General features: G+C 39.2%; 1 long non-coding RNA gene across 1 annotated transcript; it reads right to left on the reverse strand.

Annotated features, from left to right (window-relative positions):
* Positions 1-10757: 10757 nt before the first annotated feature.
* On the reverse strand, positions 10758-14330 carry LOC122525289. The gene is made up of 2 exons (XR_006305743.1): positions 13568-14330; positions 10758-13478 (listed from the first exon to the last, which is right to left on the reverse strand). It is a non-coding gene; the product is annotated as an uncharacterized LOC122525289 (long non-coding RNA).
* Positions 14331-22248: the final 7918 nt, after the last annotated feature.

A 22248-nucleotide genomic window follows, 5' to 3' on the forward strand; every position in this document is an offset into this window, starting at 1 on the left:
CGCTCTGTTCTCCACGAACTCTGACCGATACTTACTCGATCGAGATCTCGAACAAATCCATGAGCGAGAATTGAAAATATAAACGTTCAATTATTCTTATCTAACAATATAAGATCAAACATTGTCCTTATCGTTAAGTCGATGAAAAATAAGATACTACGAATCTATCGGTTAAATAAAAACGAGCTAGATCATCTATGCAAAGGGGGTTACCGAAGTGTGTGTGTTTCTCAAAGTTAACTCGCACAGTGTATAAATCGAGTCTCGAAGAAGTGGTGTGTGTGTGTGTGTGTATGTGTGTGTGTTCGCTAAATTATACGTTTCCACGTGCATTCGGTATATTGTGAAGATCGGACGTTACACATTGTAACGGGTGGTGCACAAGTGAGCAGTGAAAGCGTTTAATTGTTTTCATTTCGAATAATATCAAGCACATTTCTCAAATTTAAAAAAAAAGGTACACCTAAGTAAATTCAATTATTTCTATAATATACATTTTTTAAAATAGAATTACGAAGATTTTGTAGTAACATTTCTTAATTCCTCGGGATTTCTTTTTAATCATTAATGAATAATTAGAGTATTTAATTACAGTAATGCGAATAGGAAAGGTTAGGTAGTGTAATCTATAATGCACTTGTTATTCGACTGGATTCACCGATCTTCTCTCATAATCCTTTATCTACACTAGCCTCTGCCTATTCGCCTAATCGCAAGCATGCATCATGTCTTTCTATCTTCATCTATTTTCTTCCGTTCTCTAGGAACAGCTTGCATCTATGGGATCTCTCTCTCTCTCCTTCTCCTCCTTCTCTTCCTTCTCTTCTGGTACATACATAAGTAAATTTTTCTGACATTATCGCTAGGATGTAGCCTTTACGCGAGGACAAACCACTTATCTCTTCTCCTGTTCTAAGGAAAGTTCACGAGAGTTCGCATTCATGTTTTTCAATCGTCGTTAGAACTACGTACCAAGGTACCTACGTACTTCTATATATACTTTACTCGTAGATACACCTCGATGTACTAAGTGTTTCATAAGATGGCTTATGGTTGATGGCAAGTATCCACTGTTGATGAGTCCTGTTTCTCGTAAATCGAAAGTTGGATGGGAGCCATCTTTCTTTATGCGTTTAATGACTTCCATATTCGTAACGATATGAGATATCGTGTAATATTTTAACTTTTACCGGGGTTCAAATATCAAAATTGAAATACTGCAAACCTTTAACGAGTATTAATATATTTTTCCATTACTTTTGAATAAAAGGAAGATGACTTTTGTAGGACTATCGTAAGGAGATTATTGAAATTAGCGATAATCGTTCCGGTTTTACTTTGTTTCATATTTCTTTGAACAAATACGATGCGATGCTGTCTTTTAGAGAAAATATATACGAAGATGAGATAGAAAATTTATATTGCGAAAGAGATATGATATGTACTTAAGTACGAGGCCATTTTTTTTCCATTTATGAAACATGGAAAGGAGAAAGAAAAACAGGATCTCTCTCGCTAGAACGCGTGGGCATAGCGCGTTATCATCTGCAGTAATTTACGTATATATTACGAGTAGTAACATCCTGTTCTCTCTTGGTTGGTTCTGTACTCTGTATATAGGTTCTATGCACTCCTTGCAGTCATAGATTATCGTGCATGCATTAGGTCTGAATCATCGATTGGTACAAACTTGTAACCAAAGTAGAAACACGCTTGTTTCAAATTCAATACCAAGTTGTTTCTTAAAACAATCATTTCAAAACCTAATTTTTGTACGTATATAAATAAAGAAGACAAAAATTGTCAAACACGCGGAAGAATCGTAACCGAACAAATGGAAGCATACGTTTCGCGGATAAATATAAGTAAGACGATAAGGAGACGTCGGATTCGCGACGTCAGAGAAATGCGTTTGATCCGCGATTTGCGAACAACGTAGGTGGTGTGACGGGCGCAAATAACGCGTGAAAATACGAGTAGCGCTTAAGATGCAACGAGAACTCGCTTACAGCGATAAGGGTACATTCGTACATCGCGTTGGCTGCGTGCTCTCGAATCTTAAAGGATACAAATGCGTTTAATGCATAATCTTGACGAGAAACATATTTATAAATGTTTAACAAAACGATAATCGCGATTAGCTGTTAACGTCTGCGCGTAATCCGGTAGAAATGAATTCGAAACAAAGTCTTAGCGGTAAGAGGATAAGACGAATCTTGAAAAAAAAAAAAAAAAGAAAGGAAATTTCTAAAGTTGCATCTATTTGAAAAGCTGACTTTTTGAACGCGACCCGACCACGAGAAGTGAAAAGGAAATAAAGAGAGAAAGAAACAAAGAGAAGGGAAGTATAAAACACAAAGAACTCGTGACTGGGATATTAGAGGAGGATCAGAAAGACTCGGCAAAGAGTTCGAAGAGGATTCCTAATCCTCTCGATAGCAAAAGAGACTCGTGCGAGCAGTCGACACGTCCGAGTGCAGTGCTCCTCGTGCCATCTCATCTATAGCTCGCCTCGTGCCTGCATACTCAACGTTATTTCCTTGGCTCGACTTCTCTTTTTTCTTTCTTCCATTCCCCCCCCCTATCTCTCCCTCTCTCTCTCTCACCTTCTTATCGCTGTAAGCCGAAGAATCAGAAATACCACCACCCGCTGACTACCGGACCCAAGATCCGGAAAACCAAAAACGGCGACCGCGAATTCGCTTCGACAGGATTGCCCATCGCTAATATACCGGGGGTACCAGATTTTTTTCTAACTATTATTCGATGATCGTATTTACTCGGCAATCGAATCGGATCATTCTTATAAAATGATCACGTCTAACGGAAAGATACGCGTACTATTTCTCGTTTGCTCGAGGAATGAAGATCTAAAGGTTTCCACAACATTGGATCAAAGATTTTTCAAATATCTGGATAAACTGGTGTTGCTAACTAAGTTACACACCGAGAAAGAAGAGCATACTCTTGCAGTATGCGTTTCATCTTACTTCCAATTTCGGATCGGTCAAGTTCTTCTTCTTCTTCTTCTTCTTCTTCTTGAGGATTTTGCTTGAACTTGATGCACGATAAGGAAAGAGAAAGAGAAAGAGAAAGAGAGGAGAAGAAGAAGAAGGATCGCGAGTTTGCAGTATATCCATGGAGTAGCCGCTTTGTTTCACACGGCACGTCCAGCAATTAGTATTCAGTCTCCTTGGGACACCCAGTGTAAGCGTGTATATAAGATACTGGCCTCTCCAAGTAAACTTGTTTATCAAGTTACACACGGCCCGGTGAGTCGTCTCCCTCCGCCGTTCGTCTCTCTTCGCCCTGGAACAGCTCGGAAAAGGATGGTAGAAACAGCCAATTCTATGATGTACTTTTTCGAACATTTTTCTTCTATTTTTAACGGTCATCGCCATTACGGATCTTTACCAAAGACTTTAAATATGTAAAAGGAAGAAACTAAAACTTGATCTATCTCTTTCGTTCCAAGCAAACAAAAATATCGGACAGTTTTCGCAAATTTGGAATAATTATTATTTACTATCATTTTTATACTCGCGCATTATCGTACCTTACGGTGTACTATACGTCCACTCGAAAATTGAAATTATTTATATCATCGTGGATTATGAAACGTTAATGGCCTTGAAATTTCACGCGTAAGCGATTATCATACCTCGCTTATGGGCTATTTAAATCGCATCATTTATATATATCTATATACATATATATATATATGTATAATGCGTATACGTATATGGACGCGTTAAATCCTTTGGGTAGGAAACAAGCAAACACTGCTAATACACTATTATACAAAGAGATTTATTCGAATCGAAATAATGTTTTACGATTGCCCGAAGTAGCGAGACGAATTTTTCGAACGATTTCCAACTTCTCCCTCTTGCCTCCCTCTTTCCCTCCCCCTTTCCCTCCCCCTCTGACTCACTCACGAAATTCTTGTCAGGAGGCCAATTTACGTTACGAGCGTGTACCGAGAAGTTATCAACATAATCGTAAGATAAACACCCCTCATAAAATTAAAAAGCTCGCACTCTCTGCACAAAGAATCTCTCTCTCTCTCTCTTTCTCTCGTTCGGTCTGCAGTTTCTCTTGCCCTTATCCTTTATTTTTTTAATTTTTTCTTCCCTCGACCAAAAAGCGCTACCTCGAATTTATTCTCACGCATTTAAATCGTTTTATAAAAGATCTTTAAATCGTTTGTTAATTGCAGTTGTATATTAACGTTCGTGCATTTTAATCTAACGTCAATTTATCGTTCAACGATGAACCAAAATTGACAAATATTTAAACGAGATTTATGGAAATATTCAAATTTTTCTTTTAATGTTTCTGCCGAGAGAAATGATTATTGTTGTCGTCGTTGTTGTTGTTTTTTCTTGTTTATCGATTATGGAAAATTTGCGTATAAAAATCGTCGATATAAATTGAAACGGGCTCGCGCGTTTCCTTGGAAAGTTCGAACGGCGGTGGAGGATTGGCGAGCAGCACGTTGGCGTCCCTAATTGTGACCTCCACACGACTGTTGCCATTATTATCAAGGCCGAAGATTGACCAGGCTTGACGACGCGGCATTACACCGAAATTGCTGAGGAATGCTCGTGCCTCTCCGAAGCGGACCATCCTCATTTCTTCCTTCCGAAAAAAGTCGATGGCTTGAGGAGAAGGAGGAGCAGGAGAGTGAACTTAAAGAGAAAAATAGAAGATGGAGAAGAAGAAGAAGAAGAAGAAGAAGAAGAAGAAGAAGAAGATGAAGAAGCTCGAGAAGAAAGAGAAAGAGAGAGAATAAAAAAAGGAAAATAAGCAGAGAGCTACTAAAAGTCGACCGGTTGAGAAAATAAGAAAAAGAAGAAGAGAAGGAGAAGCAGCGGGAGAAGGAGGAGGAGAAGAAGAAGGAGAAGGAGGAGGATATGGATAAGAAGGAAAGAAAAGTAGAGGATCTCTCTCGAGTACGATGGGGACGACCTTACGGAATAGGACAACCACAACGATGACAGAGACAAAGAGTCGAATGTTAATGAGGGAGATCGACCGGCAGTCCGAGGGGCCACAAACAAGCAATACGATCATCCTCCGTTTCTTCCTTCGCGGTCTCTTTCCTTTCAAATCTTTCCCTTTTTATAACTTATAGTCTAATAAAACTTTCCTACAATGATTCTATGTGTCTCTAATCTAGACTGTCATTTTGTATTTGTCGCATATCGCCGACTGCAATTTCAAATCCGAATGTAATGGGTGTTTCCAGAGGATATCTCACGAATGCCATAGCGAAATCATCAAAAATAGTAAGAGTGGAAGGGTGGGGGGTTGGCGGTAAGGCGACTCGTTCTTTCTCTTTTTCCTTTTCTCTTTCCTTCTTGTCCATCCCAAGAAAGTGGGTGTACGCAATAACGGTCTCCCTAACTTCGAGAAGATGCCTAACGTCGAGATTCGAGAAAGTACAGTTTATTTAATATATTTTGAAGATTATTTTTGTTTTTACGCGCTGATAGGTATGCGTAACAAATTAGCGATCGGAGAGATAACTAGCGGAGGAAGGAGGTAAAATTTTTGCAGCAATTTCGAGAGTCCTCCATTCGTGTATGTAAACGAACCGAGGAGAGGGTGGACCGTTCTTTTTCTTCGATGCGTGAATCCGGTTCTTTGTTGGACGATGGACCTGGCCAGGATTGATTGGGTCGAACTGGCCAATCGGCCTTTTCAAAGAGAACCTACTTTCTAATTCTTTTTTCTTTTCTCGTTTTCTTTCTTTTTGCTTTTGTGAATTTTTCACATCATACAACACCTAATCGACAAAGTCTCGAAATAATTTCTTGGGATCGATAGATTTTTTCGAAAATACATATTTATATTTCGCGAATGATCAATGTTAAAACATAATAATCAAACGGTAGAAGAGATTATTGCTATCGTACGCCAGATGCATTTTTATGCATATTTACCAACCCAAAGTGGGCTACTTTAAAGTGGCCCCCAACATCTATAATCATCGACGAATTAACGCCGTAAAAAATCAAGGCCATCTTTGGCATACATCCTTATAGCACGTGTATATTACATATATCGGCTTGATCTAAATCAAATTTCACGGAGAATTATTTTTTTTAGTAATATCGGCATCCTTTTTATTTCCTCGTACGTTTCGTTCTAAATATTCGCGCGTCTCATTTTATACGCGAGCTTGAAAATCAGTAATATTATTATCTCCCGCTACCGGCGTATTTAATTAATGATAAAACGTTAGATTGACATTAGTATGAGAGAGAGAGAGAGAGAGAAGACCATCTAATTACTTACCCTCGAGCAATAATTTGAACATGCAACTCGTATAATATAACGACGATACCGTTCGCTGTCGATAAACTTTGCCAGCTACTTAACTTTATAGCTTAGCTAGATCATTCCTAGATCGTGTACCAACGATCTGGAGTAAAGTCTGAGAGAGAGAGAGGAGAGAGGGAGGGAAAGAAATGTCCTAATTACACGGTTTACGCTTCGAAGAACACGGAGCATCGTAAGCTAACGGTGAATACGATCACGATTGATTTGCCATTAAGTTTGTAACAATTATGAGATCATCGAGGATAATCGGAAATAGTTGGAAATATATTCATTTTATCAAAACGAAAAGAGACAACAAACTCTAAACAAGTTTTATCATCATCGTCATCGTCGTCATCCCTTCTTTCGTAATAATTCAAACTTATTGTCAAAAAAAATGTCGTTGAAAAAAAAGAAACAAGATTTATGAAATATAATAATAATTCTTTGTATCTATTAAGAAAATATATTGAATCGAGTTATACGTCTGTGCAACAATGTATACCGTAAGCTTGTCGATGTACTCGAAAAAGTATGCCTGGCATGATCGAGAAGACGACTAAGCATGTCTGGGAGTCGATGTTTAGTATCGATTCAATTCTAAGCAAGAAGTAGAAGGAAGCTCGTCAAGTTATTAGACATGTGCTGGCATAGTCGACGGAAGGACCCACTTGAATGCAATCAGCTGCATTCAAGGCTTGCATTCGCTGTTTCTTAAGAGCTTTAAAGATTCTCCTCTATGCGCCTATCGATTTTTTACTTTTCTATTCTGTATCCACTTGTTAGAAGAGTGCGAGTGTATTGACTCAGGACACACAGAAGAAGTAAACTTTACGACTTCCTCGCTCGTTCGATTTCATAGCATCGTCAAAGGGAACGTTAACGAGTCATAATCATTATTTTCATGAAAAACTTTAATGAAATTAGCGTTAATTAAAAATGATTAAACGAATGGTAATTAAAGTTGATATGTACTTTGGTCGACTATCACGCGAAAGAAAGGGTTCTGTTCATTTGCGTTGGTCAGTTGTTATCAGTGATCGATCCCCACGAAATAAGAAGAAGAAGAGGAAGAAGATGGCGGTTGGTAGAATCAAAGAGAGCGGACCGAGCTCTCAAGGAAGAGAGAGAGAGAGAGAGGATTCTTTTCACAGACGCGTCTTCGTTCGCGCCTCGCTTCGACACCCGCTGACATCGGCGAGATTGAAAACGGTCACCCGGCTAACAAGCTCTCCGCAGTCAACGTACCTTTCCTATCGAGTTTTCAAATCCGACATTCGATCCCCTTCGAGCTACGACGAGTTAGCTGCCCAATTTTTCTACTTCGACTAGAATAGCAAACGAACAAAAAGTAGCCCGAGTTAGGTGTCGCTCGGTTAGAATCGATTTGCTACGGTTGCCGTTGGTTTCTTTCAACGGAATCTCGATGGAATCTAAATACGGGCTGAGTCAACAAACCATTCGAGAGATTCTTCATTATTTTTCTTATCTTCGAAGATACTTTGCGCGTATTTTTGTCTATACGAAAGTAAGATGATTTTGATTTTATTTACGACTAAATGCAAATTAACTTTCGAAGATTTTCATTATAGCCAAACCATGGACGATATTCGGAGTATATAAATTGTTGCTGACTCAGCCTATGCTTCTCAAAGATAGATAGAGAGAGAGAGAGAGAGAAAGGTTATTACAAAGTTTAAGCGGAACGAAGTCGATCTCGTCTTCTCGTAAAAGGAACCCGACGAGGTATCGAGATAATCTAGAAAGATAAGTTCGACGTACATACATACATACATAGAGATCGTTAACGATCTGCCAAGCGGATCTGCCAAGCGGATCGTTGGCGGAAAGCTCAGAGGGCGTTTACCTTCGGTGCGAAGAATGGTTTCCGGTGTGGAAGATGCGAAGGGTAACGAACCACGGTATCCGGTGTCCAGATGCTCGTATCCGTTTACCATTCGTACACGGAGGGTGGTCACGTTATCCTCGTCTTTTCTTTTTCTTCTTCTTCTTCTTCTTCTCTTCGTCGTTGTTGTCGTGCAACTCCTTGTTTCTTGTCACGATCCGTTCTTATAAATAAACCACCTTCGGTATGTACAAATCAACAAAGATAGAAAGAGAAAGTAATATGCTTCCTCAAAAATTCAAAACGAACAATTTTTGCCGCGAGATCGGAATTTTTACGAAAATTTACGATATAATTTAATTCGATTATTCGTCGATGTTTACTGCCATTTAACAAGTACATTTATCAAAGTATATACGTAATATCAATCATACACGCTCGCGTAGACATTAACGCGTATCGTCATCGTTTGGTATAATATATAATTATCTCTTTCGAATTTCTCTCTCAAAATAATGATCGATTATTAACCGTGAGATGATAATTAAGGATTGTCAGTATCGGATATTCGAATGATTCGATTCGATTGAATATATCGATGTAAAAGATGTTGGAAATGATTGTTATTAATTCAATCAAAATTTCCTATTCCACGAATAAAATATGAAATTGTCAGAGAATGACGGAGAACTAACAATCTTCTCAATGGTAGGTCTTCGGAATCATATTCCCGCAAAACAAGGTGCATGTAATGAAATTTAATGCCGCTTTCTCTCTCTCTCTCTCTCTCTCTCTCAACTCCTTTAATAGCTCTTCAGATTGATTCATCTTCGATCCGTTTTTGCTGAAAATATTCCCTCCTATCCACGCGTCTTGATTCATCAACGTCAAATCGAGGACAACGCGGACGCTTCGTGGATTTGCTAACGTTATGCGTTTACGATGAAAAATTAGAAATCGTAAGAGTTATTTCAACGTCCTCGGAATTTTTACCAACTACTTTTATTTTTCTTTAATCATTCGAACGTCTCTCTTCGATCATCATCTTCTTCTTCTTCTTCTTCTTCTTCCTCTTCTTTTTATTTGATATCCTAGAGAGAGATCATCGATCTACCGAGAACACCTACGGCGAATCGAGTTTATTTTTTGCTTAAATCCATACTGAACTCGAACGCGTGACGATTCAATAAGTTGGAGATATTTCAAATAAAAACTTGAAATGAAACTCATCGCGACTGCGGTCAGTTACGTTCGTTTGATTTCTCCGAGTAAAAAAAAAAAATAAAACAAAACAAAAAACAAATTAAAATCGAAGAAATAAATAAATGAAAATAATATTACGATACTATGATCGAATATAAAACATAATGAAGCTATTAAAAAGATGTTCGGCAGGAGGTAGAAATATTAATCGCGTCGATGCGATTATCGTCGATGCAATTATTCGTGCAATTAGTCGTACGTCGGGATAACTCGGTGAGAGGCGCCAAGGATAGGTGTAATCCGATGGTTCGAGATATCTCGACGCGCTATGACATAGCACTGCTGCACGATTTCGTCCACGGGCCATTCCTATATTCCAAACTTATATATTTTTACTTTCTTCAATTTTCCCCGCCAGCGCGAAATTTGGAGAATGCATAATTTATTATATTAAAAATCATTTTGACATACTTTTGTAATATCCGAACGATCGAATGCGCACAAATTCATCTATAAAATGACTCGTAACATATACCGATAAGATACAGAAGTTATATCACTAATAAGTATCTTTGGTGGTAAGGCTAACGGTTGATCGAAGAGATAGTATACGGCAAAGCGCGCTAACAACTATGTCCTGTCTACGTTATCGTTAGCAACGATAATATCATCTACGATTTATTACCATTATCTTTTTTGATTTTCTATTTAAATTACCATCAATATAATTAACTTATCACTATCTCAATAGTACTCGCAAACAAAGAGAAGCAGCTCGACTCGATAACGAATCTATTCGATTGGAAAAAATGTCGATGATTTCGTCGATGTTTCTTCCCATCGAAGACAGGCGTAAGAAATTCGGCAAAGATGCGGTTCGGCCTCGAGTCAGTCGAAGGCTCAGCTCGAGCAAAGTCGCGGCCGTATGTATCATAAATTGACGCGAGAGAATAAAATCGAATTCTTAATGGCAGCAAGTGTACGACGCGAGTGATATATTGCGATGGTCAGGGTCGAGTAAGAGAAAGATCGAGGGTGAGTAGGAGAATATGAGAAGAAGAAGAAGAAGACGAAGAAGAAGAAGAAGAAGAAGGGGTCGTCCTTGCCCGCAGCTCCGAACTGGTTATGTCAAACAGCCGAGGAACGTGTTGTTGCCCTAACATGCTTTCGAGCCTGCTCTTTCGACGTGTAGGCATTCGCGGGATGATCCGAACGTGTCTCTCTAAATGCTAGCTTTTTTTACTAGCCTACTTCCGGCTCCTCGATCGTCGTCCATTCACCGAGTCGCATTACGCGTCTCTTCCCATCGTTCGGTTAACAATCATCTCGTGCTTCTTCTTTCACCCTGATTTTTTCCTTTTCTTTATTCTCCCTTCATTTCGCGAGAATCGATCGAGCGAGTTATACCCGACTTTCCGGTATCCGTTCATTTTCTTCTTTTCTTACGTGTACGGCGATTCCCGACAACGCTCGAATATTTACCAAGTTCCTTGGAAAAATTTCCATCGCGATTGCTATAATTATTTGCGCTTCGGTTGGCTCGATCAATTATTTATTATTTCCTTTTTATTATTGGCTTTGTTAATGAATTACATTGAAAATTCCCCAACGATATTTTCATATATTTGTTTTTCCCGTTCGATTAATTTTTTATCAACAAATTTATATCTCACAATTAGATTTCTGTCGCCCTTGAGATATTTTCTCGCATGGTACGCGAAAGATATCGTAATTAGCGCTAATTAAGAAAGATTGCAGATATTTGTCGGAAAAAAAGAAAAAGAGAAAGAAAATAAAAGAAATTCATTCGCGCGTACGAAAGTATATCCACGAAATCTGATGAATTTATGGAGTCTCCGAATGAAGTCAATTAAAATACGAGAACCGGTTTTATTAAAGTTCGAAACCGTTAATCCTATAGTTAATTAAATCTTATAAACTTTGAACTAAAGATTTGCATGTGCTGCTGCCCCCCCCCTCCTCCTCCTTCTCTCTTTCTCTTTTATCGATCTCGAAATCTTTCTATTTATGCGGGACAAATAGGATAAACCGAATAGTCATGGCCATGGGGGGTGAATCATTGGGATAGTATTCGCTGAAAGTCGTTTCGCGTAATTAACGTTACTAATTAACGTCCCAACACATCCGGAATAATTATAGCCGACGCAAAACTTTGATCGAGTATCTACGCTTCCTCGTTTTAAATCTTTTCATACTCTCGCATATCTTACATTCAATTAGGTATAATAAAATTATAAACTATCGCATAATTATTTGATCTTATTTTTTGGTAATATTTTTTGTCGTTGCTTTGTTACAGGTGAACGTTCGTTGATAAATCAAAAGGATGTTCGCCAGACTTTGCAGACAAGCTCCAAACGGTAAGTCGAAAACGTTTAATCATTGTCATTAGAAATTCTATATATAATACTTGTTAATTATATAATCACAAAAGTGATCATATTGATACGAGGAAGCTGTTAGTCGAAGCGGGGTCTCGTCTCTCTCTCTCTCTCTCTCTCTTTCTCTTTCACCCTCATGGTTATGAACTTACTCGCAAACAATGGTAGAACTCTCACGGCGATATATCACTCTTGACTTCGCGAATACCTTTTACAGATCGTGCATTGTACCTTTTAACGTTGAGCTCGGAGTAAAAGAACATTGAGAGATGATTTATAGACTTTACTTTTATCTCCTTTTTTACCTTCAAATTCGTAACACCGACTGAACTTTTGAACTTTTATAGATAAGCAAAATTAGATGAAAATAATTATCGTTGGAATAATTCGAAGTAACGTTCGTTGGCTCGATTCCGATATCGATGTCGTCATTTCGATTAGATCGACGGGATTTGGAAAATTGGACGATCCGAACGAGTTAGCAAATTTAACTATGGTAAATGAAGAAGAAGAAGAAGATAGAAGAAGTTACGTTGCACTTCCGTATGCATACGACTGGGGGCGGCCCTTTAAGTGGTAGCCATGAGCAGCTTGTTGAACACGCCTTAACCTCTGTGATCTTGACTTTGCGGCTTGTCTTAGGCATAAGACTGGAGATGGTAGTTATTAATACGAGGAATCTGCATAAGCCATCTTCTCTTCGAGTCTCCTTAACGCTCTTCGTGTGCCCTTAATAGCTTGCCGAGCTAGCTAAGAGGATAATCTTCAAATTTCTCTAATATTTTCTTTTCCATACCTTTTCGTATCATTTCTTTATCATCTTGCAACATTTGCAAGCCGACAAAATATTTGGAAATATGAAATTGCAGTCGTTGCGGTTGGCAAATGAAAATTGTTATTTTACCTTTAATCCGTTTGAATTTCATATAAAATTTGTTCCGATCCAAAAATCGATACGAAGAAGTTAATTATCATCGACTGTTAGCCCTGACCGTTACTGAAACTTTTCGAGGATCTTAGGGTTCGCGTGTCGAGGTCATGGTGGTACCAACCAAGAGGCGTGGGAACGGGAAAGTCGTTGATGCTTTTAAACTCTCGAATTAATTTCTTTTTTCTTCTTCGCTGGGTGTAAGAATGGGAAGGAAGATTTTCGAGTCTGAAATTGGCATTTATGTTAAAACCTTCGTAGAACTATTCCAAAATTACGAAATTAACATAACGAGACTTATTATATAAATTAAGCGAATCAGTTTGTTCAACTTAACAAAATCTTTCAAACGGGTATTTCGATGAATCTATTAATAATAAATAATAAAAGCATTAATTTAACCGATCAAATTCATTCGAATGAATTTGGAATAATTATAAATATTCGTTGACTTTTGTACGAGTATGAGAGAGAGAGGGGGGGGGGAGATTTTAGCTTTCACAAATTGTAGCTTTCACAAATGTAGGTTCCTCGGTCATAAATCTAATCCCTAATAACCGTAATTATTCTCATTATCCTCGCCGAAAGGGTAGAGAAAAAGTATCGTCTATCGGCTGAGAAAGAGAAGAGAAATAATTATCCGTCTGCTAATTAAGTCATCATCTCGAAAGAAAAAGTAATGTCGTCGGTGGTTCGAGGAGGCCCCCATTAGCGTTAGAAAGTTGCAAACGTTTAACACTTAATTCCGTGACTCCGGAGACATTCCGGCATTCTGAAATCCAGAATTAATGTACCAATTAATAGCTTCATCGGTGGGGTACCTTTAACAGTTGGAAATTATTACGTTGTTTTCCAACGGACCTTCTTTGCCATGACATTATGAAATTCGAAGTAGCACCATGAACGTTTATGGTCAAAGAAGGACAATCGAGTGCTATCATTCGAAAGAATATAAATTCAGCGGTTTTATATAATGCGGACTTTTTCAAGTATCCAACTTGCGTTTCAATGGTTTTTATTTTTTTATTTTATTCTTCGATCGTCCATTTTCATTTGGCAAGTTTCTCTTCGTTCGTTCGTTCTCTTTTTTCCTTTCCAAGATAATATTGAAAGATCGATAATTGTTAAAATCCATTTTTATCTTTGTACAGGATTATCATCAACTCGAGATTATGACGAGGAAGAGAAAGTCGAAGTAAGCCTTAGGTTAAAAGAGGGAAGAGAAAGAGGGGAAAGAAAGAGTAAAGAATATCACCCTGGAACTCCTTTCTCTCTCCCTCTCTCCCTCTCTCCCTCTCTCCCTCTCCGTGGAGTCTGTAAAATCTTCGGTGCCGCTTAATTAGCATGCTAATTAGTTGTACGAACCCCACGGCGAGTATACGAGAAAGAACATCGCTTGTTTCTAAGTGATAGGACTTCGTGATCGATTTGCCAAAGTTCACAGCACGATTCCCACATTGGCGATTTTATTGGCGAGTCTGAAAGCAACCCAAAGTAATAAATGAATCGTTTCATTTCGATATTGCGCTCGCTTATTATTTCTATATTTTATAAATGTAATTATACGCATAGAAAAAATTGATTACCAATCCTTACAACAAAGCAATGATTTTTGATTCCGTTTCTCTCGCGATGCTTATTAAAAATGATAAATTATGATTCGTTCGGTAATATGTTGGAAAACACCTTTGAAAATGAACGCGTCACGTAGTTAACATTTAAATCGATGGTAAAGTTTACGATAGTTAAAACCGCAACGTTCGGGATGGAAAGAAAAAGGAAAATCCTAGTGGTACGACGAAGTTCTCGTAAAGAAGTTAAGTCACGACGTGTTCTGCACACGCACGATCATTAAGTCCATTAAGTCTTATCTCCGTGAGGAGGAGAACGAGGAGGAGAACGAGGAAGAGAAGGAGGAGGAGAAACGCCACTTAAATACGGTCTTTAATGCTACGAACGGTGCGAATGAGACTGCGATAGGGTACAGTCGTAGACTCCAATTTAACTACGAAAACACGTTCGATCGATTAGAAAAAAACAATTCCATTTTATAATAATGTTCTCGTTACACACATGCGCAACTTTCGGAAAGCCATGTAAACAAACGACATTCGATAAAAAAAACTTGCATCGATTAATTAACAATTATTATAATGCACTAATGCACTCTCTTTATGTTACAGCAGAATTTTACCCTCAAAGTCCTCACTGCGCAGGAACATTAAAAATAATTACACGAAATAGATAAAAATATGAAAATCATAACGTTTTAATCTTAAATTTTATTAAATAGGCTTATTATTCTTTTTATACGCGTGCTCAACGTTCGGAAGGTCCTGTAAACAACTTTCACCAAAAGAATTTTTACAGAGGACAATGACTCGGTCCAACGATGAATTTCGAAGACGACAATAAATAAATCGTATACTCGGAGATTTGAAGCAACAATAGACATTTCTATCGATTAATTATCAATTATTCGAATACTCTAATGCACTCTCTTTATATTTCAGGTTGTTTTAACGCATACGTACTGGTTTAAACATTACATTCTAAAGTTTATCGGGTTGTCGCGTGGCACGAAGAAAGAAAATGGCGTTCCCTTTGGGGTCGCGAAGTTGTTCGAGTTCGAATCGAAAAGGAAGGAAAATAAGGTAGAAATCGTTAGGTGGGTGACTAGGTAGGTTGAGAGAATCTCGGCGTGGCCGGCTTTAAAAGCTGGGCGAGACAAAACATTGTCCGCTCAGCGGGACGCGATGTTTAAAGAGATGGGAATGGCCTGTGGAATAAGGTGTGTGCTTCAAATTGATTTGTTGTAAGTGATACACCACCCTCGGCGAACGAATGGCACAATAATTGGCTACATAAACAATGACCGATGAAACTATTTCTCATGTCCGCTCGTTTATATGCGGAAACTCTCGCATGTATGATACAACACAGATCTTCTCCTTGCTATCTTCTTCTTCTTCTTCTTCTTCTTCTTCTTCGTGTTCGTGTTCGTCTTGGACCTGTTACAAGGATTATCCGCTGATATCGGATCGTTTCTACCAAAGTAGCGATTGCCCGCACGCGAGGGAACGATGTTCTTTCAGACTCAATCAACTCTGATCATCTTCAGATCGAGAATCGAATCATTAAAGTCCAACAAGTTAGACCTCGGACGAGATCTTGCGGCAATCGTATACATTACACACAATGTCTTCCTATTTTAAATCCTTCCATGGAATAGAAGATGCGGTTAGTCTCTCGACGGATCGATCATTCGCGATCTACAATTTCTTCAAATTGTCTTCAAATTGTCTTCCAATTGATTACGCTTACTATAGGTATACGCGTACGTAAGAGTATGGTAATAAATTTATCGGACTAGCGATATCCTTCGAATTTCAAGTTGAAATTTCAGCTCGTACCGATTATCAACGCATTGTAAAATTCAAGCAATGCTGTCAGTAAGGAAACCAGGTGTAGAACGAAATTACGTGGCCAACCACCAGCACTGCCACCAGCACTACCACCATCGTCTCTCGCTCCTATCTCGAATCTCGTAATTACTTTTCGTACACGGTGCTGATCCTCGAGTGGTTCTTTTAAAAAATACGGAGCAGACATTTTTTTCCGATGACTGTAATCTCGGAGGAAGGAAGTTGATCCTTTTTAATTACCTTCTTTTTCTTTTTTTCTTCTTTCATATTTATCAATTGATCTTTAAAAGGCTTTAAATATAAATCTTCTCTCTCTCTCTCTCTCTCTCTCTGTTTTTTTGTCGTCGTTTATTTTGTTCGAAAGCACGATCGTGTTTGAGAAAAATTCATACGGTTCATAAGTCCGCAGAGCGGTAAGCAAAACGCGATATTTTATTGGTCAGCGAAAAGTTTTGTGGGCCACCGATCGCGCGAGAAGTATACCGACCGTTCACCGAGCCAGCCACCACAATGAACATGTATCAAATTTATGGTGTACGGTTGAGGTACCGCATGGTTCCGCCCACTCACACTCGCGAGAGCGCAACACTCGTGATTTATGTCTCTCGTAAAGCAGATTCTCCAGGCCTCGGCCCTCTCCCAGAAAGAGAACGAGGGGGCGAGGAGAAATAAAATATTATCATTTATTTCGCATTTTCCATCCTTGGGAGAAATTCGATCGGACAAATCAGAAATTTGGTTTTTCTTTCAATTCGTTCACCCGACGAAATCATCATTTTCGATCAGGGTCGATGCACCGATATTGACACTTATGCGCTCCCTCGAGAGTATTTCGCGATGGGAACTCCGAAGCATCTTCGGACGAAAGCAGCAAGGCTTTCGCACGCAATCCACTCGAGTTACGGCCGCTCAACGATCCACGCTCTTTTATGTCGAAAATATGATTTACTGCTTTTCGTCGGCCCATTATTAGAAGAATGCTCGTTGTTCTCCTTTAGCTTGGTTAAACAATGCGCATTAGAACGTAACTCGTAACGCTAAACCAATCGATAATTAATGATATAGTAATAATTATTATTATTTATGAACATATTTATTGCAATTTTATGAGATAAGCCAACAACGAGATGACGATAATAATAATAATGTTTCGCTGCAATTTAGTCGAATAGAATTGCGCAATTTCCCGTTCTTATAGATTTATTCGTATATTTAAATAGATAAGGTGTTTCTTTTTTTTTTTTTTTTACCGCGCACCCGTATATTCGATTTCATTTATCGATCGCGCATAAATATTCGCGATTGATTTATTACGTAAAATCATTTTCTATGGGTTTATTTATTCTGTTCATTATAGACACGAACTACTTAAATATTTTCATTATTCACTTATCGCGCTTACCGTGTTCCCGATATTATAACGCGGCGAGTGGTAATGGCCGGCAATAGGCAGACACGTTGGTGCTTAGCTGACTGGAAAATTGAATGTCCCGTGGTCGTGGTCGTGGTCGTGGTAGTGGTCGTGGTAGGGTCTCTCTCGTCGTAGAAATAATAATGATAATAAAAATGAAAAAAGGACGAGATCTCATGCTCGTTAAATCGATTTAATCCCACATAGCAGGTTCGATCGAATCGTTGAGATCCTGCACAATGCCTCGAGTAAAATTTCCTACGATCGCTAACTCATCGTCCATGAGAGATCACCTTTCTTTGCTTGTCAAAATTCGACGCGCGAATGTTAACTCCCATTAGCATAATATATAGTACAGAGCATCGGTCGAAAACGAGCCCTTTGCCCTCGAAACGATTTTCCGCATATTCGAATAAATATAAATATTTCAACCTGCGACATATATATATATATATATATATATGTGTAAAATTGTAATAAATGGTAATTCGCGTATGAAAATGTAACGTCGATCTAACGTCTCGTATTAAATAAATTGATAGTAGTTTAAAAGATAATTATGAAATGTGCATCGAGACGATATCATCCCAGTGGAACAATAGCTGGCTCCCTTTAGAGATGCATATCCAGTTTGGAGAGTAGGTATCGATTTATCGTAAGATTTTCGAAGATGGTATCAAAGTATCGAGTGTGGGTCGAAGGGGGTGGAGGAGGAGGATAGATTGACCCATGACCCAAGAGTTATGACGCGAGTTTGATTCCTGAAATACTCGAGCGCACCCTGTAATCTCGATGCGAGTCAAGGGCCCACTCCACTGGACTCCCCCTTGGAGCAAGGGCCAGCCTATAGTAGATATCTATAATTTAAATCTCGCTCGGGCATAAGTGGCAGGAAATCATTGTAATTAATATGGCGTACATCGCGGAGTGCACCGGCGGAGTGCACCGGCGGAGTGCATCGGCGGCTCGAGCTCGTTCATACGTCCTACTATACAACACGAACGTATCAACGTTCGTAGGAACGAAAGTTCGACTCGATGATCGTTAAGTGGTAACTTAAGAGGGAAGCCCTTTCGTCTCTTTCCAAATCGGCTTAGGCGATTTACTTTTCAACTTGACACCGTAACCGCAAACTTTCTTACAAATTTAATATCAAATAGTTCATTCGATAACTATATTTTTGACTTTTTCTTCGATAAGGAGGATCGATCAATTCTTTGCGAAGCGTCGCTCGAGAAATGCGCTTTCGCTATTTATCCTTTTGTCTCGTTTCTTTTTCTCGTCCTTTTTCCTTTTCCTCAATGACGACAACATTCTTGACTTTTTCTATAAAATACGCAGTGTCTCTTTAATGGCCGATACATTCCGCGATGTGCGGCCAAGGTAAATCTTAGAAACACATCGTAGATAATAGCTCGGACGAAGTAGAAGGTACCATATGCCTCCGAGGTATCTATAAATATCCGAGTTTTACTCGATATCGTCCCTAGGACGTATGTATGTATGTATGTACGTATGTAATAGGACTAGGAACTTTTTACCATCGAAAATTCCCCCAAGATCCGTATACTTTAACCATGGAATGCGAGTTCTTAGAGAAGTTTCATTAAATTAACGATCTATGCGATTACTCTGGTTGGCTCTTGGCTTAGGAAACTCAGCAGGATAGGAAGGAAAATGAATTCGAATTCCAATCGTCGATTAAAGTCTTGCCAAGTTTCTTGCCTATTCGAAATACCTTAATGTTCGATTATTAAGACATCGGTGAACAGAATTATTTCGCTAAACGTTCGCTAATTTTCTTTTTCGATATATTCGAAATATTTCGATACTTTGCTGTTTGAAACGAAAAATTGACTATCGATATTTATCGTATTATTTTTTCATCGAAATATACCGTTGAAAATATAATAGTAATGATATATCATTATAATATTATTAAGTATGAAAGAAATATCAATTACCTAGGTATTAATCTTTTCTCTTTCCAACTCGCTTTACGCTTGTTTCACGTGCCGAAATATCGCAGTGCCTTGGGCTCTTTTAGTCGAGGGTGGACTTAATAAACCGAGTGGACCACACGCATTTCGACATCACGAACCTGTCCAAAAGAGACAATTTGACTGACATTTATAGCAAAACCATGGAGATTGAAATTTAACGTGGCCAACCTCGCGTTCGCGATATGCCAGAAACGTTTGACTACGCTATACGGATATATAAATAGTATCGTTGCGCGCGATATCGTAGTTCTCCTATTTATTCGAAAATGTTACAATTTCTTTTCGACGCGCAATGGCTCAACGCAAAAAATACGTCGCGTTAATGCATCGACCAACCGAATATTACGCTAATTTTGTTCCGATTAAAATGTTAACGCGATCAGGCTTACCGGTAATTACGATTTCAGTTTTATTACGACATCCTATATAAAATTGCAGATAAAATTGAATTATCGTTTGCGTCTAAAAATTGCACGAGCAAAGACGGAGAAGACGAGCGAAGAAGAAGAAGAAGAAGAAGAAGATGAAAAGAGAATTGGATCAGTGGATCCTCTCAGCAAGTTTTGGTCCTGATCGTCGTCGCGAGGAGACCCTTTGAAGAGGTTTCGAAGTTTATGCGTGCCTGTTTACCACCCGGTAAATGTTATGCTCGAGTCATAACGTATATCTTGGAGGGCTCCGAGTCCCGTACGGGACGACCATTAGCCGCATTCAATCACCATTACACGCTCGCGCGCTTTCTGCGCCTGCTTGCCCCTTAAATCCTTGCCTCCATGCCGACAAAAATATCTCTGAGCGAGCGAGCGAACGGACGAACGAACGAACGAACGAACGAACGAACCGAGCGACGAAGAAAACGATCCTTACGATGCTAACCACATAAACTATGTTCCTTTGTGCTTAGCGAGAATCTAAAAAAACAAACTTTTCCTTTTAACTACATTTTTTTTCTAACAAATGGTATCTAGAAAGAAAAAAGGATCATTTTTTGAGACGATAATGTAAATTTTAACTTGAAAAAAGAAAAAAAAATGGACGATGTATTTAGAGTGTTCGAATTTGAAGGAAGAGGGCCTTTGACCTCTCGGAAAGAACGATTTAATTCGCGATCGATCGTGCAGTAAGCAAAGATGAGATGCGGAGTCTGCATCCGAAGAGAAAAAGTAAGAGACTGCCGGTTACACCAACGGGCAGACCATCATTGAAGTATTTCGGACGGGTGGGCCCGCCGGATTCCCGAGCTTCTTTCTCGGAGAAGCCCTCGGGCCCATCGTAGTTCCCAGGAGTGTCAGAGGTCGCAAGGCACTCCTCCACCTTATTCCTTTTCTCCCCAACTGCCCCCTCCCTACTCGGCACAGCCCTTCTTACCATCGCCACTCTCACGAACCATTCGACCGAGATGCGCAATTCTCTCCTCGCTCTTTCCTAAAGTATTATTCGGTTTATTTACCGATTCATCCTTCGCTCGACAAATATTTCAACGATCGTTTTAATCTATGACAAAGTATCGACTATTATACGTTAGATCGGTATTTTACCGTAGCATCGATATTTAACCCTCGCGCAACCCTCTACCCCTATTACAAATATCGATAAATTGTTTCGTTATTCGCGCCGACCAAAAAGACGAAAGAAAAGAAACATCGAATGCAACGCGGTGCTATGGTAACCCTAAATTAAAATATACATCTTGCATCATATCAACACCATATCATTGTTATATAAAATATCTCAAAGTTATTGCGTAAGGAATTGGCAGATAAATTACGGGTCGACCTTTGACACGAGTGGATAATGGTGGAAAAGGGAGAAAGATCGGTCTTGGAAAGTACGAGCTCGTGGTCGGCCCTTCTTCTTCTTCTCCTCCTCCTCTTCGTCTTCTTCTTTTTCTTGTTCTTCTTCTTCTTCTTCTTCTTCTTGTTGTTCTTCTTGTTCTTCTTCTTGTTCGTGTACACGTCTCTCGATATACCCAAGAGTTAGGAGGCGCAGTTATTACGATTGGCCGGGTCGTTTTCGCGGGAAGCATGGACCAATCGAAGCAACGCCAAGGATCCAGCCTCTCTTCTCCTCTTTCTTACTCTTATTCCCATCGTCTCTCCTAGAGTACTTGCCGCGAACGAGCATGCTCCCGCCTTTAGTCTAGTCAGAGAGCTGCACCTGTGAGATAAGCCGTAGTACTTACACCTGTATCGTCTCACTTAACGCTCGACACCCGCGTACACCTTTTTTACGAATTCGTCTATTCGAGTTTTACGAAATGATCTCTATCGGTATCCTGGAAGTGCGAATATCCGTGTTAAACGATCGAATCCAATGATCAACGTTCCATTCGTTCAAATGTGCCGATGATATCGATATCCGTGAGCGTGGATGCGTTTCAAAAAAGTGTTTCAATTTTACGTATTTTTGGATTTTTCTCGAATGACAGTAGAGAGCAATGAAAATATTCGATAGAACGCGAACGCTAGTTAACAGATAAGAGAAACGTGTCTTTCTACTCGTTAACTCCAAAGGGACGACCAACTGTCATACGTCCATAGGTCATTAATCAACGTGGTAACGGTGATTATCCGTTAAATGTTAATGAGTTTCCAAGAGATGGTGTAGTACCTTCAACAAGATCATTGATCATCGGAGGAAAGAACTAGAAGCGCCATTCCCCAGGTAACCTTCTTTTTCACCTGAAACGTTGATTTAGATGTT

The sequence above is a fragment of the Polistes fuscatus genome, unplaced genomic scaffold (genome assembly GCF_010416935.1).
Source record: "Polistes fuscatus isolate 324 unplaced genomic scaffold, CU_Pfus_HIC Scaffold9, whole genome shotgun sequence".
Taxonomy (NCBI): Eukaryota; Metazoa; Arthropoda; class Insecta; order Hymenoptera; family Vespidae; genus Polistes; species Polistes fuscatus.